The sequence below is a fragment of the Mauremys reevesii genome, linkage group 7 (assembly GCF_016161935.1).
Source record: "Mauremys reevesii isolate NIE-2019 linkage group 7, ASM1616193v1, whole genome shotgun sequence".
Lineage (NCBI taxonomy): Eukaryota > Metazoa > Chordata > Testudines > Geoemydidae > Mauremys > Mauremys reevesii.
Genome location: NC_052629.1, coordinates 3175813 through 3203531, shown reverse-complemented (window position 1 = coordinate 3203531; position 27719 = coordinate 3175813). Strand labels below are relative to the sequence as shown.

The 27719-nt window shown below is 45.1% G+C and overlaps 1 long non-coding RNA gene across 1 annotated transcript; it reads left to right on the top strand.

Moving 5' to 3' along the window:
• Positions 1–309: 309 nt before the first annotated feature.
• On the top strand, positions 310–3623 carry LOC120409096. The gene is made up of 3 exons (XR_005601121.1): positions 310–517; positions 1797–1943; positions 3235–3623. It is a non-coding gene; the product is annotated as an uncharacterized LOC120409096 (long non-coding RNA).
• The last annotated feature ends 24096 nt before the right edge of the window (positions 3624–27719 follow it).

Here is a 27719-nt window from a genome sequence, read left to right as displayed (position 1 = left end):
AAAACCTTAAAAAACACCCCACTGCTAGCTTGACTAATCTCCAGGGAAGTCAAAGCGCACCGTTTTGGATTAGTTAGTTTGTTGGTTATTACAGCGCGGGCAGGATCTGAAAATACAACGCAGAGCCCCAGACTTGGATTTTAACTGGCTCCTTTTATCTTTCAAGGGTTTGGGTAATTGAAAGACTTCAGAAGCCAGTTTTCCCAGCAGACCGGCCGCTTTCGCCTCCGCGAGAGAGAGAGACATACTCATTTCTTACTTGGGTTTAATGTCCTTTCCAAGTTGGATAACTTTCTTGATCTCCTCAGATTAGAAGCTGCTTGTTGACTCGCATCCAATACCTTTAATAACAAGCGTCCGCCACCCAGCCATCAGAGAGAGTCAGGGTGCGGGGACACGGATTAGGGACTGATGGATCTATTGCAGACTTTCTCCTCTCTGCGAAGTTTTAACTCAGCTCCCAGGCCGCAGATCAGAGCCTCTCGCTCGCTCCCTCCAATAGAGAAATGATGCAAAGGTAAATTTCCTCTGAAAACTACTAACTACTTGAATGAAATGTACAAGTAGACCGAACGAAGCGAGACCACGAAGGGGGTCCGCACTGGCTGCAGGGGCGCGGGGGTAGGTCAGTCCATCTCTATAACTTTACTCATTCTATAAACTGCTTTCTCTTGGTGTGGACTCAGGGCTGAAGTAACTTTCGCGGATGCTGTTTGAGGGGGGAAAAACAGCATCTTCAGTTCTTACAAATAGATTCAAATGCAAAACGACTGTCCCACTCCCGAGACCTTTAATATCCGCTTCCTTTGCAACTCTCAGCACACACGTTAATAATTTATCCAGGATGCCAAATGCAGCTAATCTTTCCCAAAGAAATTAAGGAGTTTCGAGTGTGAAATGCTCATTTTTGGGGAGCAGAAGGACGTGTCTGAAATCAATTGAAACTTAATAAACGTAGTGGGGAGAAAATCACAGAAATAACCCAGTCAACCCTTCTGATAATGAAAACCTGGCGTTAATAATTCAGGAACACAAAATAAACAGTCATTGGATTATACCGCAATATCAGAATTGATGCATTTCAGAGAGAATCTGGACAGACAATTTAATAATATTCGCCCCCCTTCCAATAAATTACAGCAGCAAAAGTTCCCCCTTAAAGTAGTTATTCGTATTTCTTATTTCAAGGTGTTTTTCTTTCAAATGATTATTATTCTCATGTTTGCAGTTCTAACAACTCCAGCGATAAAATTAATTAAAAAGTAATATTTTTTCTCAATAAAAGTAAAGCCAACACAGCGGAAACAGAATTAACGTCAACATTTGTCCTGAATTTAATAACAACTTGGGTTTTTTTCCAAAGCAGGAGAACACAGGGAAAGGATCGTTGTATACGGTTTATTTTTTGCTTTTTCTCATGTGTTTCTTCACTTTTATTGTTCCTATTTTCTCATCGTTCCTCTCTTTCCCCCAATTTATTTTTGCTGGCATTATAAACCAACCAGTGTTCACCAGATATTACAAAGCTTTTAACAGGATAGTAACTAGAAAACCCCAACAAATACCACAAATCAAACGCCAACTGATTCAGTTACTTCTTAATAGCTTTAAAATTGTGCAGTTTTTCTTAGAAAAAACAGATGAAGAAAGACCTCAGCACCGCTCATAGCCCAGGCTCTGACTTCCTTGCATGGTTTTTTTGTAAACACACATAATTCTTTTCACCTTTTGGTTATGCTGAAAAAAGCGCTAGTTAAATAAACCTGAACCTTATCTACTTTCATTTCTGCTTTCAGGGGAAACACACCTTCATCCCAAACTGTTCGCAGAGAAACAACCGCTGTCTAGCTCCCTGGTTAGAGAATTTTTCACACTGGTCAAACATAAATTGCTGTGGATTGACATTAGACATTTCTCAACCTACTGGTTTTGCAGGGCGACAGGTATGGTGTGAATTTACAATGAATAGCACCAACTTTTCTCAGCGTTCAACTTCTCCCCGCTTTGTTTGGTAGCAGCTACTCCAACTTTGCTGAGAGCAGGATCCTTTACAAGAAGATGGGGTGATTTTGATTTTTTTAAAAATGTCCTGCATATGGGTGTGTATGTGGAGAAAGCGCAACTGCTGCATTTAAACATCTGCTGTGTGAGTCAATGGAGCTAGGGTGGTTTACATGCTGAGGATCTGGCCCATGACTTCTAAAACAAACTAGACAACACGAGCATTAAGCACACCACGTTTTGAGGCATTAAAATGCAGCGATCTGTTGAGTTTTGTCTGCACAGATCTTGCCACGTAGAAATAGAAAAAGTATTTGCTAAAAATAGGTAATTTAATAAAGTTTTGGTGCATTTTCCCTTAAAAGAAACAAACAAATCTTAGGGGAAGAAATATGTTTCGGAAATTAATTTGCTCTTAGTTTTCGAGGTTCGAAAAGACACAGAAAATCCTTTTAATAAATAACATGAACATTTAATCACATAAATATAAATAAAACGAGGAAATTATTTCCCTTGATTTCACTTTCCTCCCGCTGACAATATCTGGAAAAAAAGTGTGTCACTTTTGCGAGGCGAGTGGGGTGGCGGGGGGAACCGCAGCGAGGCTTCCAGGCATACATACCTTAATGAGGAACCCTACACATGCAATTTAGGAGTTTACGACTGTAACCATCCCTCCCCCTCTTCAACCTGGAGGAAGCAACCACCGTCAGACTCGGTTTTATATCTGAGTGGGACAGAGGCGCACGCTGAATGGAGAGCGAGATTTGGTCCAGACCGTTTCCCATATTTCTTTATGGCAAAATTCACTCCCTTTCCCCTCGTTAATAAATTTGCCGCCTAAAAGAAAAATCCAGCTGTTCCTACTCGCTCTTGGCAGCAGGCCCCCGTGTTATTGACTTTAGACACCGATCAGATTGGCCTGGCTTTGGAGTTACCCGTCCAAGAACGCACAGACATGGCTCTGCCCAGGCAGCTGGAGACACCCTGACCCCTGAAAGGTCCAGACGTTGGGGCTCTGCCTATGGGGCACTGGAGATAAGTTCTGGGGTCGCTGCAGGGTCGCCATCTCTCTGAAACTTCCTCAACCCCCCCCCCCCCCCAGTCCGCCACTTACATTGTTTAATAAGGAACAACCCGATCTGGATTTTGAGAAACCCGGGGAGGAATCAATGGCAAAACTCCCATTGGTCTCTTGGGCCTCCCAGATAATCCAACCATGGTTTTTTATAGATTCCAAGGATAGAAGGGACCTTGATCGTCTTCTAGTTGGACCTGCTGCCAAACAAAGGGCCAGAGAACTTCACCCAATTCTTCCTCCCTCCTGCCCAAGAGCTTCCGGGCGAGCCAGAGAATGGCTTTAAGAAAGCAGCAAAGAGCCCTGTGGCACCTTATAGACTAACAGACGTTTTGGAGCATGAGCTTTCGTGGGTGAATATGAAAGAAAGTGACATTCAAGTGTCATGTAAAGCAGCGGCTCTCAACCTTTCCAGACGACTGCCCCCCTTTCAGGAGTCTGGTTTGTCTTGTGTACCCCCAAGCTTCACCTCACTTAAAAATCACTAGCTTACAAAATCCGACATAGAAATACAAAAGTGTCCCAGCCCAGGATTACTGACAAATGGCTGCCTGTCTCCTTTTTACCATATAATGATCAAATAAATCAATTGGAATGTAAATAGTGTACTTGCATTTAGTATATAGAGCAGGAGAAACAAATCACTGTCTGGATGAAATGTTAGTTATTTATTGTATGTAGTATATTTATGCAGTCTGTTGTAAAACAAGACAAATACCTGGATAAGTTGATGTACCCCCTGGAAGCCCTCTGAGTACCCCCAGGGGTACACGTGCTCCTGGTTGGGAACCACTGATGTAAAGGATTCAAGTGATAGGGAAGTTGCTCCAATAGTTAATTGTTCTCAGGGCTTGTCTACACATAAACCGCTACCGTGGCTGGTGTAGTGATTCAGTGAAGACACTAGCTACACCGACAGGAGGGACTCTCCCATCAGTGCAGGTAATCCACCTCCCCGAGGGGCAGTAGCAGAATTCTCCCATTAACCAAGCGCTATCCACATGGGCGGGTAGGTGGGTTTACGTTCATGTCTCAGCGGTGTGGATTTTGGACCCCTGAGTGACATAGTTATATGCTGACCTAATTTGCTAGCATAAGCCTCACTCCATGTTATTTCTAGTCTGAAATTGTCTCGCTGCAGCTTCCAGCCACTGGATTTGTTATGCTTTTGTCTTCTAGATTGAAAGGTGTTATGCTACCAGAAACTCCCCCTCCCCCCTTGGGTAGGTACTTATAGACAGTGATGATGTCACCTCTTAACTTTCTTTTGGAGAAACGAAGGGCTTGTCCACACTTGAAACATGGGCCTGGTCTACACTGGGGGGGAGGGGGGGGGAATCGATCTAAGATACGCAATTTCAGCTACGAAAATAGCGTAGCTGAAGTTGACATATCTTAGATCGACTAAGATTGACTTACTTCGCGTCCTCGCGGTGTAGGATCGATGGCCGCCGCTCCCCCGTCAACTCCGCTTCCGCCTCTCGCCCTGGTGGAGTTCCGGAGTCCACGGGGAGTGCGTTCGGGGATCGATGTATCGTGTCTAGACGAGACGTGATACTTTGATCCCCGATAGATCGATCACTATCCACCGATCCAGCGGGTAGTGTAGACATACCCATGGCTGCGGCTGTGCCGCTGTAGTAGCACTTCAGTGTAGACGTTACCTATGCCGATGGGAGGAGTTCTCCCGTCTGCGTAGGTAATCCACCTCCCTGAGAGACAGTAGTTAGGTTGATGCAAGAGTTCTTCTGTTGACCTAGCGCTGTCTACACCAGGGGCTAGGCTGGCTTAACTACATCACTCCAGGGTGTGGATTTTTCACACTCCTGAGGGATGTCACTAGGTCCACCTAACTTTTTAGTGTAGACCAGGCCTAAGTCGCATGCGCTTCAAGGTGGGTGAGGGAATTTCTTTTACTGGGCCAACTTCTGTTGATGAAAGATACAAGCTTTGAAGCTGAGGGTGTGTCTGCACTACCACTTTTGTCAGCGTAATTTATGTGGCTCAGGGGTGTGAAAAAACACCCCTCCCCCGAGTGACATAAGTTACACTGACCAAAGAACTGGTGTGAACAGCGCTATGTCTGCAGCAGAGCTTCTCCCACTGCTCGTTGGAGGTGGTTTTATTATGTCACCAGGAGAGCTCTCTCCCATCAGCACAGAGCGGCTACACAAGCGAATCTACAGGGAGCAGCAGTATCGGTAGAGCTGTGTGGCTGTAAGCTTGCTAGTGTAGACGTGACCTTACATAGAGCTTACTACATGTGCAGGAAAGGTACTCGGTGTCACAGTTAAATACACGGTGGAACAATTTGTTTGGCATAAGTACTTCTCATATATTGTAAAAGACCATTCAAGGGGAAGTGGTTAGTTACCACCTCTTCCGTCACAGGACAACAGCGGTACTGAGTTTTGTTAATCTAGCCCTGTAAAGCAGTTTTGTTTTTCTGAACCCTTTCCAATTTGTCAATATCATTTTCAAAGTGTAGATACCAGAACGGAACACAGTATCCCTGTAATGGTCTCACTAATGACATATATGCTAGTAATATCATCTCCCTACTCCTACTCGCTATTCCCATTTATATATCCAAGGATCACGTTAACCTTGCTGGCCATAGCATCACACTGGGAGCTCATGTTCAGTTAGTTATTCACAATGACCCGATGTCCTTTTCTGAGTCACTGATTTCCAAAATACAGCCCCCCATTCTATAAGTGAACCTTGGCCCTAGATTTATGACCTTGCATTTGGTTTTCTTCAAAGGCACACTGTTTGTTTGTACCAATTTATCAGGTAATTCAGATCACTCAGAGCCAACCTGTCCTTTTCATTATTTACCACTTCACCAAAGTTTGTGTCATCTACAAACTTTACCAGCAATGATTTCATAATTTCTTGCTGATCATTTGATTAAAATATTGAATAGTGTTGGGCCTTGGACAGATTCTTGTGGGACTCCACTGAAAATGCCTCCATTTGATGATGATTTCACAATAATTACTACACTGTGAGATCTGTCAGTTAACCAGTTTTTTTTATCAATTTCATATGTTTATATTGATTTCATATAGTGTTAATTTTTAAACAGGAATGTTGCATAGTACTAAGTCAAATGCCTTATTTTACATTTGTCCAAGTTATTTTTATCAACCAAATTTGTAATGTCATCTAAAATTAGATCAAATGTCTTTGAAAAATACCTATTTTCCATAGGAATTAATTGGAATTAATTATGATACTATCCTTTACTGATTGCATCCAGTATCAATAGTTTCTTTGATTTTACCCAGGATATATGTCAGACTAACTGCTCTGTGGTTACCTGGATCATCCTGTTTACCTTTTTAAAAATATTGGCACAATGCTAGATGTTCTCCAGTCCTCTGATCTTCCTCAAGATTTATAAAAAATCAACACCAGTGGTTCAGAGAGTTCCTTGGCCAATTCTTTTAAAACTCTTGTGTGCAAGTTATTCAGACTCACAGATGTAAAAATATTTAACTTTAGTAGTTGCTGTTTAACATCCTCCCTAGTTACTGTTGGAATACCAAGCATTTCATTACCACTGTAGAGGTATGAGTATCATCCAGCTTCTTTCCACATACAGAACAGCAATGTTTATTGAACTCTTCTGCCTTTTCTGCAACATTGACAAATTCAGCATATTGAAATTCATCTAGCAATGGATGAATACCTATTCCATTGCCAGGACTTGTGGTTGTTATTCTTGTTCCAGATATATTAAACAAATTCCTTCTGATTGCCCTTAATCCTACTGGAATAGATTTTTCCTTGATACACTTAGCTTCCCTTCTCAGTTTTCTGCATTTCCAAATTTCTAATTTATAGTGATTGCTATTAGATTTTTATATAGCTATATCTATATATTATGTCTGTCAAGCAATTACAAAATTAATTGTGATTAATCGCACGATTAATTGCGTTGTTAAACAACAATAGAATTCCATTTATTTTAAATATTTTTGGATGTTTACTACAGTATAAAATATATTAATTTCAATTACAACACAGAATACAAAGTGTACAGTGCTCACTTTATATTTATTTTTGTTTACAAATATTTGCACTGTAAAAAAACAAAAAAAATTGTATTTCTCAATTTACCTCATACAAGTACTGTAGTGCAATCTCTTTGTCATGAAAGTTGAACTTACAAATGTATAACTATGTACAAAAAAACTGCATTTAAAAATTAACCAATGTAAAATTTTAGAGAGCTACAAGTCCACTCAGTCCTACTTCTTGGTCAGCCAATCGCTCAGACAAACAATGTTGGTTACAATTCGCAGGAGATAATGCTGCCCACTTCTTGTTTACAATGTCCCCTGAAAGTGAGAACAGGCATTCACATGGTACTGTTGTAGCCGGCACTGCAAGATATTTACATGCCAGATGCACTAGAGATTCATGTGTCCCTTCATACTTCAACCACCATTCCAGAGGACATGCATCCATACTGATGATGGGTTGTGTTCAATAACAATCCAAAGTAGTGTGGACAGACGCATGTTCATTTTCGTCATCTGAGTCAGATGCCACCAGCAGAAGGTTCATTTTCTTTTTTGATGGTTTGGGTTCTGTAGTTTCCACGTTAGAGTGTTGCTCTTTTAAGACTTCTGAAAGCATGCTCTACACCTCGTCCCTCTCAGATTTTGGAAGGCACATCAGATTCTTAAACCTTGGGTCGAGTGCTGTGGCTATTTTTAGAAATCTCACATCGGTACCTTCTTTGCGTTTTGTCAAATCTGCAGTGAAAGTGTTCTTAAAACGAACATGTGCTGGGTCATCTTCCGAGACTGCTACAACATGAAATATATGCAGAAGGAGGGTAAAATAGAGCAGGAGACATACAATTCTCTCCCCAAGGAGTACAGTCACAAATTTAATTGACGCATTATTTTTTTAACAAGCATCATCAGCATGGAAGCATATCTTCTGGAATGGTGGCCGAAGCATGAAGGGGCATACGAATGTTTAGCATATCTGGCACGTAAATATCTTGCAGTGCCGGCTACAAAAGTGCCATGTGAATGCCTGTTCTCACTTTTAGGTGACATTGTAAATAAGAAGTGGGCAGCATTATCTCATGTAAATGCAAACAAACTTGTTTGTCATAGTGACTGGCTGAACAAGAAGTAGGACTGAGTGGACCTGTAGGCTCTAAAGTTTTACATTGTTTTGTTTTTGAGTGCAGTTATGTAACAAAAAAAATCTGCATTTGTAAATTACACTTTCACGATAAAGAGATTGCACTACAGTACTTGTATGAGATGAATTGAAAAATACTATTTCTTTTGTTTATCATTTTTACAGTGCATATATTTGTAATAAAAATAATAATATAAAGTGAGCACTGTGCACTTTGTATTCTGTGTTGTAACTGAAATCAATATTGAAAATGTTGAAAAGCATCCAAAATATTTAATAAATTTCAATTGGTATTCTATTGTTATAAGTGCGATTAATCGCTATTAATTTTTAAAATAGCGATTAATTGTTTGAGTTAATCGCGTGAGTTAACTGAGATTAATTGACAGCCCTAATATACAGACAGAGAGATTTTGCACCTTTCTCAGAAACACCTATGCTGGCCACTGTTGGAGACAAGATACTGTTATGTATCTAAATGTCCCATTTCTTTTTGAAATTTTTTGCTTTAACCTCCCATATTAACCAGGGTATTTTTTCAATTAAATAATCCATCTCTCATGATTGTGGAACTTTGGGATCTTGGGAGGGGACATCTAGTAAAATAGACACAAAACAACTTCCCAATTATTGTTTACCTTTTCCTGTTCAAATTTTCCCTCTCCATCTAATTTGCACCACCTAGTTTTCACCTTTGGGAAATTGGCTCTTTCCAATGCCAAGAATAAAAAAAAGTATGTATATTTATAGATGTTTGCAATAAATGTAATCAGGAGAAGTTCATTTGCAACTAGGAAATTGCTAATTATTAGTTCAGTGATGAATTTATCATTAATTGTCAGTAAGAGTTTAATGTACGAATTGAGTGCAAAACTTTTTGTATTGGCAAGTTCTCATCTGTAATTTATAGAAAGTCCAAGGGTGCTTTCATAAATTCAAAGACCAGAAGGGACCATTTTGATCATCCAGTCTGACCTCCTGTATCTCACGGGACATCCCCCAAAATAATTCCTATAGCAGAGCTTTTAGAAAAATAGCCTATCTGGCTAAACATAAATGTAGACATCTAGGAACAAGGGTATGCAGGCCATACTTACATGAGGGGGCCTCCATCGCGGGAAGCAGTGGCTCTGAAAAAGTTTTTGGGGTTGTGGTGGATAATCAGCTGAACATGAGCACCCAGTAGCAGAAAACTATAGCTGGAATCTTCTCCAGTGGCATCCAAGGCCCAGTATCTGTCTACCGGCACCTGGCATTGGCCACTGTCGGTAGACAGATACTGGGCTAGATGGACCTTTGGTCTGACCCTGTATGGCCTTTCTTATGTTCTTATGTTCTTATGTAAGTTCTCGTAGATGTCATCCTGGCTATGAAACTGAATGGTTTCTTTGAGAATCCCAGTCTGTGGCACAGTCACATATATACAGGCATCATAGTTATTTGCAGGGATCGAATCAGATCCTTTAGCAGCAAAACACAGACCTTTCTTTACCGCTTGAACCAAAGAAGCGCTCCTTCAGCTGTGCAACAGCAGTAGGTTGTATAGCTCCTAAAGCCAGTCACTAGGGGGAGACATGACCATGTGCACAGTGTATCACATTCATATATGTAGGCTATATATATTAATATATATATAGGACCCTCTCTCCAAGGATCTTAGAGCTTTACACATACCAATGAATTAAGCGTCACAACACTTTTGTGTGGTAAGATTGTTATCCCTGTTTTATAGCCTAGAAAGCAGGCACAGAAAGGGGAAGCGACTTGCCCCATGTCCCACACCAAGTCTGGTGGCAGAGCCCCACTCCTGTGTTTTAACCCCGGTATTGTTACCGCCATTCAAGAAGCGCTTTTCTTACTCCTTCCGGCAGTTTGCAGGAAGCATCTGAGCTGCAGGCGCTGGTTTTTTGTCTCAGCAAAGTCAATGATATTAAAATCTCCCTTTCGCACCCCAGGTTGCAGATGCATATTTGACACCCACATGTCCCTTACGATAGCTACAGGAAAGGGGGGCTTATGAACTCGTGTTCCCTGGGACTATGCGGGGCCATATGCATGGTAATAAAGTGACTTACATTTCCTAAGGTTAAACAATCCGGGCAGCTTCTACTGCCGATGCAGCCCAGAAGGGTCACTTCCTGGCTGCAATGCAAGTTATGACCTCGGGGCCATATCATTTTTTTATGCAAACCTTTTACTTGTCCAGATACTGGGCCGAGCTCATTTGCTAGGAATGTGGCATGATAATTATAAAGGAAAATGACAATTTCAAGAAAAAATCACTCAGCCATGTAATGCAGGGGAGGGATTGCACTGGCCTGCTAAACCCAGGGTTGTGAGTTCAATTCTTGAGGGGGCCATTTAGGGATCTGGGGCAAAATCAGTACTTGGTCCTGCTAGGGAAGGCAGGGGGCTGGACTCAATGACCTTCCAGTTCTATGAGATAGGTAGATCTCCATATATTATTTTCATTTTAGGCATTTAGCATTTTTATCATCCCTCCAGCCTCCAATCATTTTGGTTACCTTAAAATCCATTCAGCCTGTCAAAATCTTTCTGATGATATGCTGGTTGCAAACAAAAATTCAGCAAATGAAGACCTCTCAGGCATTTTACAGACTTGTATAGGAGTCCATAGATACCGTGATGGCAGATTTTGAATATGCACCTAAAAACGTTGTTAAAGCCACGACTGTAACAAGCTAAGGCCCTGATCCTGCAGCTGGATCCAGGCAAGTGGATCTCTGCATCGGTGTAGAAGTCACATGAATCTGATTGCAAGTTTGAGGCCAAAATCTTGAAAATGTGGCTATTTGAACTTGACACATCTTGGAAATGTGTTAGTCACATTGTTCACTGCAAATGAGTTATCGGACCAAGCTCTTCCTTTTTTCTGATTCCCAATCACTGTGCAAGTGGGGTGATTTGGTACCTAAGTCACATGCTATTGTTTCTGCTCACTGATTGGCTGGTCAAAACTTTTGAATCTGGGGAATAACAAATGGAGAAAAACAAGCAACAAAGTAAGAATTTCTGGCCGAATGAACATTTGTCCTTAAAAGTCTTGAAACTCCCATGATTCATGAATGTTTTTGCAAGGAAACTGGCAGGCATGAAAAGGCTTGTGAAAATGACTCTACACATGACAGCAAAGGGAACTTGACACATTCATTTAAGGCAAAATTTGCAAGTTGTTTTTCGTACCATTCAATCAGCTCTGAAGCAGGCTTGCTCTGGGTAACCAGGCTGATTGCTTGCAGTAGTGGGGGAAGAGGTTAGGCTGTTAAAAATCCTTCTTTGTGCATACCCTTGTTTGCGTTCATAAGGCAAACAATAGCAGATGTTATATAGTCAGCTCTGTTCGCTACTAGTCCCATTATGTTCTATTTATGCCTGACTTTATTGTTTTTTTCCTTTCCTATTATTGTTTCACTCTGGGGGAGGAAGAGGATATAATATATTCATCTTTATTATACAAAATCTGTGTGAAGCATTTAATAAAATGCTGTTTCCACACAGCCAGGAATATTACTGTTAGCTATTCTTAACTTAATGCTCCTATTAAAAAATGCTTGATGGCTGCAGTGACTACTGCTAGCGTGGACCAAAAAGCACATGCTACTAAATAAGGCACTTGCGGCAATTTAGAGGTTTCTTGACGCCTCCTGGAGAACCTCTGTTTCGGCAGATTTCTGCTTATTTAGCATATTTTCTGCATTAATCTTCCCCGTGTTTTTCATTAGTTATAGGGGGACCAAAGCAGGATCTTTGTTTCTTATAAAAAAAACCCTCTTTCCTCTTCATCTGAATTTTACAATATACTTTGCAACACCCAGGGGCTTGCGCTCAAGACATCCCCACGAGGTAAGGTGGCACCATCCCAGGTGCTGTTGCTCAAGGTCACAGCATGCTCAGTGGCAGAGAGAGGAAGAGAATTCACAAGCCATGATTACCGATCTCTGCTTTAACCAGGAGATGACATTCCATACATCACCAGCCTCTTTCACTGCTCGCACAGTTGTCTCCACAGCAGTCAGTCGCGATGTCACAGCAGACGTTGATGGCTGCCGACAGACGGGGAGATAACACAAAATAACTGAATAATCATTCATAACTAGGATCATCATAACACATCAAGGGGAGTTGGAAGAAACAAACAAGAGGAACAATGGTGCTGTTTTCTTTCACAAAAACTCATGTGGGGATGGAAGGGCCTTCCCAGGAAACACACACGCCATCCCTACGACACACACACACACACACATACTCTGCTCAATGACACAGTGGTATGTTAGTTTTTTAAAACAATAAGAGATGGAGTTGAACACCCCAATCTTTTTGTTCTTCTGGCGGGGAGGGTTTGAAATCTGGATTCCAACCCCTCTCAGACTTGGAGTGTTGGCGTTTTGCTCAAGCCCAACTCCAAAGTTCCTCGTCAAGCATCGGGGGCTCTTTTGTGAGGGAGAATTTTTGGGTGGACGTGAAGAATATGCGCCAGGGGAAAGTGTGACTGAGGAGGTGGAGAGAGAGAGGGTCCCAAGATGGCTACCCACAAGGCCATTGTGGCTCTATTTTAGTACCCCAGTGCTGGAGTTCTGGGCCCAGGCTATGTTGGAGGCCTTTAGCCCTTCTAAGGCTGGGATGTTGCACTCAGCATGCTGGGAACCAGGTAATCGGGTTAGTTTCCAGGCAGTATGTAATGCAATGGCCATAATGTTTCTGCAAGGGGATCCCTGGGGTATAACCTGGAACTGTGAGACCACTGTGCCCCCTTAACTCTCCAGCCTGGGCTGTCTCTCACAATGCTTTGCCAGTGACAAGCAGCAAGCCCTGTTCTCACTCAGTACGACTGCATGTGGAGCGCCACATGCAGCTAGATTGCGTGGCTGCTCCCTGAGCCACTCACAAATCACACAGAGAAAGGCGCCAGCAAATCTCCCAAGCTTCTGCACCCCAGAACTGTACTGTCTTGCCCTGGTCAGTGTAAGTTCATTACCCAGTCCGCCCTTCCCTCGATGCGGAGAGGACACACACTAGCCTTTGTAACCTGAGCTGAGATTTCCCAAGCACTTCAAGTGAAACACACTGTTTTAGGTAAAATATAAAACAGATGTACTGACTGCAGAAAGATAGATTTTAAGTGATTGGAAGCGGTGGGTGCAAAAGGTCAGAGATAATTACCATAGAAAACAAAAGGTAAGTATGGAGTCTAAACCTTAAACCTTATTAGACTAGGCAGTGTTTGGCTCAAGCAGTTCTTCTCACCCCACTGGATGTTGTAGGTCGGTTATAATTCCTAATACACAGGCTGGGACCAGTCTCCTCAGTTCAAGTCTTTGTCTTCCCAGCATTCTTGTTGCTTCCAGTGTAGGTGAGGGAGGAGAAAGGCAAAAGCATGATGCCGCCGTCCCCTATTTTATATCCTGAGTCCAGGTGCCTGGAAAACACTAGCCCAGCCATGTCCTGGTGGGCTTTGCTGAGTCACACAGTTGAGCAATCCGCCATCGTGTGATGTTTGGGTAAATCCCTTGATTACAGCTCCCCTGCTGATTAATGGTCATTTAACACCCTCCTGGGAGTGGGTCACCTCCTTTGCTGTCACTGGAGACTCTCAAACTTACAACATATTTCAGTAACAACCATGCAGCAAAAGCTCATAACTCCATACATACGAACGATATACATATTTGGACAGAACAAGGGGTTTCAGCAGATCAAGAATTTTCCTAAGGTATCTTACATGGCACGCTGTGTATGGAATGGATCCTAATTCTATGATGGGGCCAATATGGAGGTTCCAGGGCACTGCTTTAAGGTACCGAGTGCTCCCCTTTCCCTGCTATAATTGTCTGCAGGTGGGGTCCAGAGTAGACAGGGGACTAGACCAAACATCCAGGGGAGGCTGTTATAAAACGGGGAACAGGTTCAGTGCCAGGCTCTGAGATGGTTCCACGAGGCAGGGTTGGCAGTCGCAGGTTCCATCGGAGGCTACGCAGCCGTGTGATATCATGATTGGTCTCCCAGCTATTTGTTCAGCTTCTCTCCAACTCCATTGTTGCATCTAATTTCAAGCAGGTCAAGGAGATGCAGTGAGGAACTTACTTTGTGCTTGTACAGCACCTAATAATAATAATCAATAATCAAGTTATGGGTATTTGCAAAAAAATCAAGGGCTCCCAGGGATGGATCAGGACCCCACTAGGCTCCGTACAGACACACACAGAAAATAAGGGTCCCCCCCCCACAGAGCTGACACTCAGGGTTAGTCTATGCTAGAAGCGCTACAGCGATGCAACTGCACGTCTGGTGAAGACGCTCTATGCCAACGGGAGAATGTGCTCCTGTGGGCATAATGAATCCACCCTAGTGAGAGGCAGTAGCTATGTCGGCAGGAGATGCTCTCTCACCAACAGAGCGCTGTCCACACTGGCTCTTAGGTCAGTGTAACTTACGTCGCTCAGGGTTACACCCAGAGTGATGTAAGTTATCCCAAAGGAAGTGGTAGTGTAGACCTGGTCTCAGAGTATAAGACAAGATACAGACCAATGGGGAAGCCCAAGGAAACAATGAGACGCTACCAGGACAGGCAATGGTCTCAGCTCACCCATGGCCCAATGACTGTCACATGTTTAGTAGACCTCACAGCAGAGTTTTAAGGAGGGATTTGCAGGCTGAGAGTAAGGTGGCTTTGTGGATGCTTATAGGGAGCCCCCTCATGCATTAGAACCAGGCAATAAGAGGATTTTGCCACAGACTTAAAAGGAAGAAGCCAGTTTTGTGGATTTGGAATATTACGACTCTGGTTAAACATCCTATGACTTGGGGCTGAAATATAGGAAGGTGCATCCCAGGCTATTCAGGGATGTGGCCCTGATCCTAGAAACAGCAACGCTCTTAGGGGAAGCAGCACAACGAACAAACACAGCGCACTGGACTATGCACCCTCGAGCTGAACATGCAGAAAAAGGTGACAGAAAATAAAAAGGCAAAAGAAGACATGTCAGAAAGGGAGTGATCTCAAGGACACGGCAGGGCTATTAGGACAGGAGAAGCCCAGCTGGGTAAACATGTAGGAACTTTAATAAACCTCTTGGAAAAACATGCAGTCAAAGCGGGAAACTGCCCAGGTTACAGCTCAGGTGATGCAGGGAAAGGGATGGGCTGTTCACAAACACAATAAAGAAGCTGCCAACTCAAAGGAGTGGCTACTAAACTGATGTCCACATGACTCCCTAGCATCCATATAAAATAGCCACAGGAGCAGAAGTGAAACAGAAATAGAGCAGGTCAAAGACAGTGGATGTCGATACATTGGTGAGGGTTCAGAGAAGATCTGCGAGAATGATTAAAGGTTAGAAAACCTGCCTGATCGTGCCAGACACAAAGAGCTCAATCTATTTAGCTCATCAAAGAGAATGTTAAGGGGTGAGCTGATTGCTGTTTATAAGTACCTATGTGGGGAATAAATAGTTAATAATGGGCTCTTCGATCTAGTAGAGAAAGGTACAACTCAATCCAATGGCTGGAAGTTGAAGCCAGACAAATTCAGACTGGGAATAAGGTGTACATTTTTAATGGTGAGAGTAATTAACCCTAGGAACAATTTAGCAAGGGTTGTAGTGGAGCCTCCATCGCTGACAATTTTGAACTCAAGATGGGATGTTTTTCTGCAAGCTCTGATCTAGGAACGATTTGGGGGCAGGGCTCTGGCCTGTGCTAGACAGGAGGTAAAGGGCAAAGCTCTGTATTCATTTTAAATGTCTTACTTTAACTTTGACAAGACTTACACCTTAACCTCACATTCTTGCCAATGTCCTTTTTCCCCGCCTTACAATTTCCATGTGAATTTCACGCTGGTGAAAAGGGCTCGAAGGATGGGCCTTGAAACGGATTTCCTCCGTGCCAGGAAGAACAGGAACAGCACGGGCAACGAACGGCCCCATAGTGCTTCAGTGCGCTATTGCCTTCTTCCTCTGGGGTTGCGAGAGATGCGCTCATTCTCCAATCCTTGGCCTCCCTAATGAGATGGCTCAGCGTTTAATGCCATCTGTGGTGGGGAACAAAGCAACAGTGTTGCAGATCAGTGTTGTTGTGACGTTATAGCAGGTCTCATAGTATTTGGGTGTTTTGTGTAAAGCCCCAGCTGCTGGAGTCATGTGATCGCAGATGAGACTCTCAGCTTTCATTTTTTAAATAAAAGTCAGTCTCCAAACCCCATGGTTGTGGAGGAGAGCTTGAAAATGTGACCTGCATGCACCCAGGAGGCTAAAGAATCAGATGGGAAATAGAAAAGAAACTAAACTCTATATTTGTTTGTTTGTTTTAAATCTCATCATTCTCGGGGGATTGACTCATGATTTTTGACTGCTGGGGTTGGCGGTACTGAGAAGGCGAGGGAAGGATTTGATATCAGATAGAATACACTTCTAGCAATTGTCCACTGTTTCCCAGAGCAGCAAATTCCAGACACCATTTAAATCAATCCATTTCTTCGCTGCAACCTTCAGCTGTTAATGCCCTGACTAGGGATCTTGTTGAATTGTGCAACACCTGAGACTCCGTCCTGACAGGCACTTTATGAACCCGCAGTGTTTTCTGGCCTTGTCCCAAAGCCGTTCCAACCCACCTGACGTCTATCTCTATCCACATCCGCTCCTGGATGGTTGGATTTGTCAGGTTCACTGGCAGGAAGTTCTGAACAAGACACTTTATATGTATATATTAAAAAAGAGTGAGTGAGAGAGAACCATTTTCAAGTATTTAACCTGTGCCATCTTGTGGATATCGTTAGCAAAACCTCCAGAAAGCTATCGTCTCCTCTCTCTTAGGCCTTACCCAGTGGCAGACCCAGGATTTGCAACTGTGGGGGCAATGGGTCGTTGGCGGTGGCCTGGTGACCAAGCCTACCCCACACCTGCCCAGCAGCAGCATCTCCTGTCCCACGGGGCTGGACCCAGTCCAAGCCCTGTGACCTGGTGCATGGGGTTGTAGCACCATTCAGGTCTGGCCAAGCTGCCCTTCCATCATGATGGAGGGGCGGCCAACCCCGGTGTGAGTGAGTGACCTTGAGACATGGCACAAGGGGTTGCAGTGCCACCTGACCCCATGCGCCATATTGCAATGTCCGGAGAGGGGAGCCTGGCCCAACACTGTGGGACTGGAGCCGCAGCTGCCAGGTGAGTGTGGGGCTTGCTGGCTCTTCAGTCAGGTGTGAAGAGACACCACACATACACCTAGAGGCCACTGGGGGGCACAGTCGCTCCCCGAACCCCCATTAGCTCCCCTACTGGCTCATCGGGCCCCTTTCGAAACTAATGGCAAAACTCCTGCTGTGTGTAATGAGTACAAAATCAGTCTCATTGTGCATCAATATTCTAGTTAGACGTGGTCAGAAAAAAAGGGCAAAAATGTCCCCTTTTAAAAAAATTCAAATGTGTTTACTGGCTCTGTAGTTAACTGAAAAACAGGGGTGGGAGTAGGGGGAATTCATGACATTTTTGTCTAAATTTTTCCTAGTTTCCCCTCCCTCCAAATTTTGAAATTTCCAAATTTTGTTCCAATTAAAACGTTTCCAGCCAGTTCTAGTTCCAGTGATATTAAAGGTCTGTTGTAAAGCCGGGAAGGTTTTTGTAGACACATGTGGCTGAAGTGGTTAGAATAAGAATAATAATAGGTCTCGAAGTGTGCTACAAAGGTGAGAAAGGTCTTGTTTACATAGGATTTTAGCCACAGGCGTAGCTACACCAGGGCAAACCCCTGGAGCAAATGCAATTTACTAGCACTGTGCAATCTACACAGGTGTACATTTTCTGCGTGAGGGTTTTGCATTGGTGTAGACAGACCGGTGGCTAAGATCTCGAGACAGCCTCAACCTCCGTCTGTAGCTCGGCTGACTGTACTGAATGGAGCTGAAATGAATTGGCCAAAGTTACACCGTCAGAAACAGAAGCCAAGTTTCCTGCTTCCTAGGTCTCCACGGTCACAGCGGGTGTCTCCTTAAGGAGCTTGGGATGATGCGCATGTCCGGGGATGGGAGGGGTGATAGGAAGATTAATACCTGGAAGGAAGCGTTATCTATCTGTCTCTCACATGTATATCACAAACAGCTATGGGCCTCAAAGGGGCATTTAATGCAAAGCCTCGTTTTCCTGATCTCTTTGCAGGACTTGTCTTTTCTCATCAAGTAGGTACTTTCCCTTCCTCTGCGTCAGCCAGTCGAAGGGCAGCGTGCGGGAATACGTCTACACTGAGACAAAAGACCTGTGGCACAGCTGGAGCCGGCCCAGGTCAGCTGACGTGGCCTCGTGGGGCTCGGGCTGTGGGGCTATAAAATTGCATTTGGGCTCAGGCTGGAACTGAGACTATGAGACCCCAGGACAGGGGAGGGTCTCAGAGCCCAGACTTTTTAGCCCTGCAGCTAGACACGCAGGCAGCTGATCCACTTAGAGCCACGGGTTTTATCACAGTGTAGACATACCCGTAAAGGGCTGGTTTTCCAAACAGTGGCTGCTTTCTCTCTCCCCCCAATTGCTCTTGACTGAGGCCAATAGTGAGGTTCTTTGCTGTGTGCTTGGATGTGTTTTTAATCCCCTTTCCCTGGTTGCACATGGCAGCAGACCTCGTTTGCCTGGGCAAAGCCTTGCTCTGGATTGTTGGCAGCTTGTCTTCCAAACCCAGCTTGCAGATTTCCCCCAGAGTGGCTGGATTGATTGGCTGCAGCCGGAATGGGCACGGCTCTCTACTGCTTGGACTGAAATGGAACCATCTGTTACACCTCTAGTTAAAAGTACATAAAGTTGAGCATTTGTGTGCAGGCAATACCACCCCTGGTACGCTCCCCACCGCACGGCTCACTCGCACTTTGGCAGAATCTCACCCCATGATGGGCCCAGTACAGGAAAAGTGGCACTTTAGCGCTGCTGGAACGAGGCAAGGCAGAGATGGCGGCCCATAAATCAACTGTCGCTAGTTTCATTGTTGTCCTCTGTCGTCAGGCCGGCTGAGCGGTAGCAGCACAGACCCGGTGCTGGGCCCCAGTTAAAACTCTGCCCTCCGGGACGAAGTCCCCACGGCAGAGCCGCTGTGGCATCTACAGCCGCACAACCCACAGAGCGTCACAGCATTCCTATGGGGTATTTCTTTGGGGCAAATTCAGCTGCAATGGGATCTGCCAAGGCTTACAAATATTTGAGGGGCAGAAAACGCAGAGGAGGATGGAACTGAAGGGCAGAGGGTCTGGGGAGATTAGCAGCTGCAGGGCGCTGGGAGCGAGGGGAGCTGTATTGTTCCTAGATGCAAAGCCCTATGGCTGGGAGAGGGAATGAACAGCACCCTGGCCCTTGCTGATGCAACAGTGCTAAGTGGTGGCTGCTTGGATCAGTGTGATGGTTCCTCCAGGGTAAGACTGAGGGGTGCCCAGTGAACACTGGTAAAATCACCTTCTCCTTATAGCCAGGGAGCAGAAGGGAATCCCTGTGTGATCCCGACGAATCCCTGGGGCCCGCAGGTAAAACTGTGGTGCTGACTGCGTGTGCTCATTAAAAAAACCCCATCAAATCGAACAGAGATTTTCAGAGAAGAGCCCCAGCTTCAAATTCTGCCTTGTTTTGTTCTGTGTTGCCGGGCTACATTCTCTCTGCAGTTCTGACTTCCCTTCCTACAAGCTTCCGACTAATGTCCTTGGTGCAGAACAGTGGCTGCCATGTTCCACCCCAGAAGTGGCTGCATTTCATTTTGTGGGCCATTCTGCCGTTGTCCCTCCCCTTGCCTTCCTCTGTATGCATCCCAGCATGCACTTGGGCTGCTGTGGCTTTAGTGGGCTTTGAAAATAAGGCACCAACCACCTGCCACTCACCCCTATGTGCGGGGTGCTGTACAAACACAGCGAGAGACATTCCCTGTTGTAGCATTCAGCAATCTCTCTGGGCCACAGAGTGTGACAGAGTTCTGCTTCCTTTTGCATGTAAGCTCTAACTGGTCAGCGTTGTCTAACACGAGCCCCTGTGTAACATAACCAGCGGTTCCAACTGGCTCTCGCGAGAGTGGCTGAAAGGTACAGTTCCCCGCACCTGTCCGAAAGAGCTTACAGTCTGAATAGAGTAGACAAATGGTGGGAAGGGAAAGAGAGATATAGCGAAGGGAGGTGACTCACCCAAGCTCTCACGGCCCATCAGTGGCAGAGGCTAGAATAGAAGTCATGTCTCCTGAGTTGTGCCCTATCAAGAGACAGATCTGATTTTTTTTTCACCAAACCTCCTGTGTGGTGATTATCTGAGCAAGTGGCTGTCTTTGTTAAGTGAGAACCTAATGAGAGTCCCTGCCTCCACTCCCCTTATGACCTGACTCCATATTTCCCAGCCTGCTTTGACCCAAACATGGGCCGCAATATGCAACAAAGACCGAAATAAGCAACTCACAAAAAACGATTTGTACAGAAACCTTAAAGTGCTGTAAGATCCGTCCCGTTCACGCCAGTGACTCTCCCCGCGACCTCAGTCTCACCCATCTGTATTTGCAATGTCAATCATTTTCAGCCGGAACCATGAGAGGAGCAGCACATGTGCACGGGGCAGGCTGAGCTGAGGCTAAAATGAGCGACGTCCCTTAACCCCAAGGCACATTTGGAAGCTCCGCCCTTATTCCAGGTTTCTCCTAGATTACAAGGAAATTCAAGGTGACTGTCATCCTGTCCCTGGCCTCATTCATCAATCGCTTGAGTAATGAACGCTGATGGGAGCAGGGAGGGGGCAGGCTGTAAGGGGAGATGGAGTGTCTCTGAAAGCTGAGAGGGCAGGAGTGGGGAGAAACCAAGACATCTGAGCTGGACACTGGGACAGCAGATGGATTGGAAAGAGCATAACCTCACGGAGATGCATGCTCGGGTTCGTGCAGGAGGCATTAAGGATGAAATATTTTCAGAGCAACAATTCATCTCTAAATGGAAGGAGAGGGACCCACCGACATTTTCGGCCATGATCAGGGCCAATGGGGGTCTATCTCTCAGATGCTTTAGAGCAGTGGTTCTCAGACTTTTGTACTGGTGACCCCTTTCACATAGCAAGCCTCTGAGTGCGAACCCCCCTTATAAATTAAAAACACGTTTTTATCTATTTAACACCATTATAAATGCTGGATGCAAAGCGGGGTTTGGGGTGGAGGCTGACAGCTTGCGACCCGCCATGTAATAACCTCCCGACCCCCTGAGGGGTCCTGACCCTCAGTTTGAGAACCTCTGCTTTAGAGGAACAAAGCATGTGGCAGGAGATGAGCAGACATCTGAGGAGCCCTTAACTTAGACCCTGAACGGTAATAGAGTTGAGGTCCAGATTCTCATCTCATTTCCCCACGAGGTCCCTTAACCCCTGCAGTGTCCAACAAAACCAAGAGACAAAAGCAGTAGAGGAGACATGAGGGACTATTTTGCAGACCAGGACCTGGTGTCCTTCTGTCTCTGGGATGGGCCTTGCTACTAGGACTAGGCTGGCAAAGCTGCTACATTCGCTGACGTTATGTCTGGGTTCAGCTATAATGAGGCACATGGAACAAAATGAGGGCCAGAGGAATTTGTGTGTGTCGGTGCTGGACGTGCTCCCAAGGACAGGGATTCCTGCTGAATGAAAGCATGAAAAATCTAGAGAGAGGGCCCAGCCGGATGGTCAAGATCTTTCTAGCACCATCCAGTGGACTGCTATGAGTTTGTTGATATAAGAACAGCCAGACTGGGTCAGATCAATGGTCCATCTAGCCCAGTATCCTGTCTTCTGACAATGCCCAGTGCCAGGTGCCCCAGAGGGAGTGAACAGAACAGGGAATCATCAAGTGATCCATCCCCTGTCGCCCATTCCCAGCTTCTGGCAAACAGAGGCTACGGACACCATCCCTGCCCAGCCTGGCTAATAGCCATTGATGGACCTGCCCTCCAGGAACTGATCTAGTTCTTTTTTGAACCCTGTTACGGTCTTGGCCTTCACAACATCTCCTGGCAAGGAGTTCCACAGGTTGACTGTGCGCTGTGTGAAGAAATACTGCCTTGTGTTTGTTTTAACCCTACTGCCTATTAATTTAATTGGGTGGCCCCTAGTTCTTGTGTTATGGGAAGTGTGACATTGCACTCCATATGATTTTATGAAAATATGCTAATGGCTGTGAATATAATGTAACTGGAATATGCTTCATGCAAAAGGTCTCTTGTAAGGTGTCATTACAAATCGTATAATCTACTGAGTGTGGTCATCCTATTTGTGTAAATGTATCATTCTTGTATCTGAAACTAGGAATGTGAAATATAACTCTGAGGAAAGTGTGGGCCATTAATGGTGGTTTGGAATATTGATGGCTCCTATTAACCAGGACAATTGACTGTGGATGGCTCTGTTTGCTGGCAGCCTTCCTGTGAGTCAGGCCGGGAAGAATGAAGGCTTGGGGGGTCTCACAGGACATGTGACCATGTCACCTGGTACCGGAATCCATCTTAAACCTGGGGCTTTTCCATTTAGAAGGAGGGGTGGGGACCCAGAGAGACAAAAGATTCCTACCTTGGGCCAAAGCTATAACAGGGGGTGGAACAGAACAAAAGGGGCAGCAGTCATGAGAAATCCCCAGCTACCACCTGAGCTAACAAGAACTGTACCGGGGCAAGGATTGGGCCCAGACTAGGAAGGCGTCTAGTCTGTGAAAGATGCTTATTGGAACATCTCTGCGGGTGAGATTTTATCTGTGTTCATTTTCCTCCTGTATTAGGCTTAGACTTGCATGTTTTATTTTACTTTGCTGGTTAACTTACTTTGTTCTGTCTGTTATTACTTGGAATCACTTAAATCCTACTTTTTATATTTAATAAAATCACTTTTTGCTTATAAATTAACCAATAGTAAGTAATTAATTCCTGGGGGAGCAAACAGCTGTGCATATCTCTCTATCACTCATATACAATTTATGAGTTTACCCTGTCTAAGCTTTAGATAGAGTAAAATGGATTTATTTGGGGTTTGGATATCATTGGGAACTGGGTATCTGGGTGCTAAAGACAGGAGCACTTTCTAAGCTGTTTTCAGTTAAGTCTGCAGTTTTGGGGGGACGTGGTTCAGACCCTGGGTCTGTGTTGGAGCAGAAGAAGTGGGTTTTTCACCCATGAAAGCTTATGCCCAAATAAATCCATTAGTCTTTAAGGTGCCACCAGACTTCCTTATTTACTTTCTCCACACCAGTCATGATTTTATAGACCTCTATCACATCCCCACTTAGTCATCTCTTTTCCAAGCTGAACAGTCCCAGTCTTATTAATCTCTCCTCATATGGAAGCCGTTCCATACCCCTAATTATTTTTGTTGCCCTTTTCTGTATCTTTTCCAATTCCAATATATCTTTTTTGAGATGGGGCAACCACATCTGCATGTCAAGATGTGGGCATACCAAGGATTTATATAGAGGCAATCTGATATTTTCTGTCTTATTATCTATCCCTTTCATACTGATTCCCAACCTTCTGTTCCCTTTTTTGACAGCTGCTGCACATTGAGCGGATGTTTTCAGAGAACTATCCACAATGCATGCCGGGGTGGGAGTGCAGGCCCCTACGGAGAGCTCCCAGGTGCAGAAAAGAGGTTCCATGTTCCCTGGAGCGTGTTCTTGGCTAGAGAGTGGGGACTGTGGCAGAGGAGGACGTGATGGGTTCTGGAGCTAGAGTGGATTTGTAGTGAGGTTTGAATCTGGAACCTTCAGAATTAAAAGCACGAGCCTCTGCCAGCTGAGCTAAAAGACTAACCCCACTAGAGGAGACCAACTTGCTGCTGGTGCGGGTTATATATTCATGGCTACAAGGAGGGCTCATGGAATCCCTACACTGAGGCTACTGATGACCTTATAGACAAATCCAGAGCCAGTCTAGCGGCACGTCAGCAGTGTGTCTGCTGGGACTGCCAACAATGAGTGAATAGTCTCTCCCTTCTACAAATAGGGCAAGCGTTGTTGTCAGTGTCACTGCAACCGAGCCGCATCACCTCAGCGGAGCCGCACCACCTCGCAGCCAGCTCGCTGCCCAGCTAGAGGCTGCACTGTTAACATTCCAAGCGTGCAGGAACGGATAATGTGGCTGAGGGTGACAGTGTCCTGGATTGCCTCGGGATATCTGTGGCCAGCTGCTTCCTTAGAGTTTCCACTGATCTACTGAGGAACATGCGATCAGTTTCAATGGGATCACCTAGCCTTGGAGAATCCAGTGGGGGATAAGCACTGAACCTGGCAGGTTACTATAAATCTCTGTCGTCATCTCTGCCCCTTTTAGAGTGACCAGATGACCCAATTTTTTAGGGACAGTCCCGATTTTTGGGTCTTTTTCTTATATAGGCTCCTATTACCCCCCACCCCCATCCCGATTTTTCACATTTGCTGTCTGGTCACCCTGACCCTTTTGAAGGGCTGTGGAAAACAGCAGCGTTTGTTAAGTTTTCAAGGGGTGATGACAATGCACATTTACTCCTGAACCTGCATCAGTGCTGTGTTGGGAGTCGGCCTGCAGCATCAGAACCGGGGGAAAGGAGGAAAGAAAAACAAAGAAGGGAAAGAAATGGCCCAGGAGGGGGAACAAAGGGAGAGGTGAGTGGGGAAGGAGCAGCAGAAAGATCAGATACTGCAGTCAAGCAGCCCTTCAGATCCGTGTGTAAAAGTATCCCAGCGGGAGCTGCTACGCCGCATCGTGCCAACGTGCAGTCTGGACAAAGGAGATGTTGACAAGCAGCTATTTGAGCTGATGGCCTGCAGCCATCCTGCCTTAGGCGAGGCGTTCGTCAAACCTCCTAAGCTAAACTGGATTGCGCCTTGGATCAGTATTTGGGTGGGAAAGCTCTGGGAATTGGCAGCCGGGTGCCCAGGGGTGCTGTGTTGGGGGGAGGGGGTCACGTTTCAGATGGGGTGTGCAGCTGAGCTCCTCTCCCTTTGTTAAGAGCTTGTGGCCCCTTTCACAAGAACAGGCGCGTTAGCCACGGTGTCATATTGCAACGTGGGTAATTAGCGTCCGCTTACGACCCCGGGAGGCAGTGTTTACCCCAAGAACAGGACTCCTGGGTTCTTTTCCCAGCGCCGCCAATGAATTGCTGTTTAACCTTGGTCCCCTCACTTCCTCACTCTCGACTTCCCTGTGGCGTAGTTCTGTTTACCCGCCGCCCGGCAAGGCTTCACTCATCCAAGGGAACAGTGCTTAGGGGTCCTTTGGGAGGAAAGGGGCTAGATCTCTTCCAAATGCCCATTTCCGAGTACCGGTTCCTAAGGCGCTGCCGCATCCTATCTCCCCAGCCCACGACTGGCCTGGGCACACCGGAACGGCTTCCTCCAAACCCTCTCACCTTTCCCTGGATGGGACAAGAGACAGGCCGTGGAACTGGTGGGGGGCCAGGAAAAGGAGCTGGGACCCCGTTCAGCAAAGCACTTCGCTTCAGGTGTGTACATAAAAAGATTCATTGATGTCAGGTGCTGCTTTGCTTTGGTGAATTGAAGCCCCATCAGATCATGTGATGCTTAAACTCAAGAGTGCAAGTTTTAGGCATGGATCCCTACAGTTAGTCGTATATATCCATATGCAGGCACTTTTCCTAGGCCCGGCTGCCAGAACAATCCCTTGGGCCCACGGGAAGTTGGCGTAAATGAGAGCAGCCTTTATGCTTAACCTGGGCTGCTGCATCAGGAGCAACCTGGGCAAACCCAAGAATCGGGTGCATTATTTTAATTGATCTGTTCTTGAAAGGCAAAATAACCCTCTTGCCAACCAGATTTAAAAAACCAAGGGGAAAAGAGTCAGTGGCGCTACACCAGAGATGGATTTGGCCCAGCGTGCTATTTCTGAGGCAGGCTATGGCTCAGTGCTGAGTCTAATATCTCCACTGGAATTTTTATCCTATTTGATTCATTCTATTTATTTTTTATCCTGTTAACCTTAATCTATTGATTCAAATGCATTTTCATTCTCCCATATGGTCCTTCTTTGCGTTGGCCTGTGTTTTTAGGCAAACAGAATGGGACTGTTCTGTCAATAATGACACTGCTCCAAAATCCTACAGAACGAGGCCCAAAATTCGCGCTGTTCTGGGCTCTTTTTTTTTAGCGCATATTTTTTTTAAAGCAAAATAGAATTTGTCTCCGAACAAAAATGAGAAAATAACTTGAATGCAAAAAGAAACCCCAAAGGTCAATGGGTTGTAGCTACGTAAATTACCAGATATGATTCTGTTGATATGATTTTGGTGGCTTGTGCATTCCACACCTGCTGTTTGCTTCTAAACATCCATAAAGGCTTTTTAAGAAATGCTGTGATGTGGCTATTCACAAAGTTACTCACTGGGTCGTAACTTGCCAACAGACTTCCTAGAGCCATCCCACAACACAGGACTGCTCCCTGCCCCCTTTATCTTTTGTTTTTGCTCAGGGTGCAATCCCAGAGCTGGATTTTGAATGCCCAGAAGTTTGGAGGCATTTGGACCCCAGAGTTTTGCTATGGCCCATTCTAAAGATACAGAGCCTTTGTCAAAAATCAGGTAGGGATGCAGATTTAATTTGTGAACACTTCCAAAATTCAGGGAGCCATTTTGAGTCAAGGTTTTGGTTTGGATTTATCTACTGCCCATGCTTGATTTACTGGGGAGTGGTATTGCTGAAGAAAGAAAGAAAGAAAGAAAGAACAGTTGTTAAATGATCCTGGATTAGGCAGTATAAAGGTGCTATAAAATGACCTTTGCAAACCTCCCATCTGCAGCTTAGCACAGGTGAGGAGGACCAGGACCCCTTGACACCAATGATATTACCTATGGAGGAAGGCACTACTCAACATTAAGAAGAGTGGAAGGATCAAGCAATTAGCAAATTAGCTAATCTGCAATAGGCATTATTCCCACTAATCCAACACATTTCCAGGACATGGGGCCTCTGTTTTTAGTGACTACAGAATAATTAACTAACTAGAAATGCCGTGGAATTCTGACTCCGTCTCAGTGTTTGCATTTGCTTCTTGTATTGCAAAGCGCTCACCATGCGCGAGTTTGCTTTTCTATTAAAGTTTGCAGAAGGTTGGAACCCCAGGCTTTTCTTTCTTGCCCTCCAGCTGTACTGCTTTAAACTAACCCCCTGTATTCTGTCACAGACGTATACCCTCGAAGGAGACATGAAATAGCTTGCTGCAGATAAATGATCATCTGAATAGTATGCACGGCCTCCGTCAAATCTCTGGGTCCCATAACATTCAGAAACATTCCGAGACACATGGTCCCCATTCCTCTGCATGAAGGGCTAGATTCTGCCACACATACTCACATGCGGGAGTACTTTACTCCTTGAGCCGATGGGACAGCGCTAGTCGCCGTCGCAAGGACCATCTCAGAACACCTTCCCTAGAACCACCAGCCTTCCTCCACCAGCCGCGGTCACCGGGTCATCGGTTCTCTTCTCAGAATAATCATAGACAATCAGGAAGTGTTGCTCATTT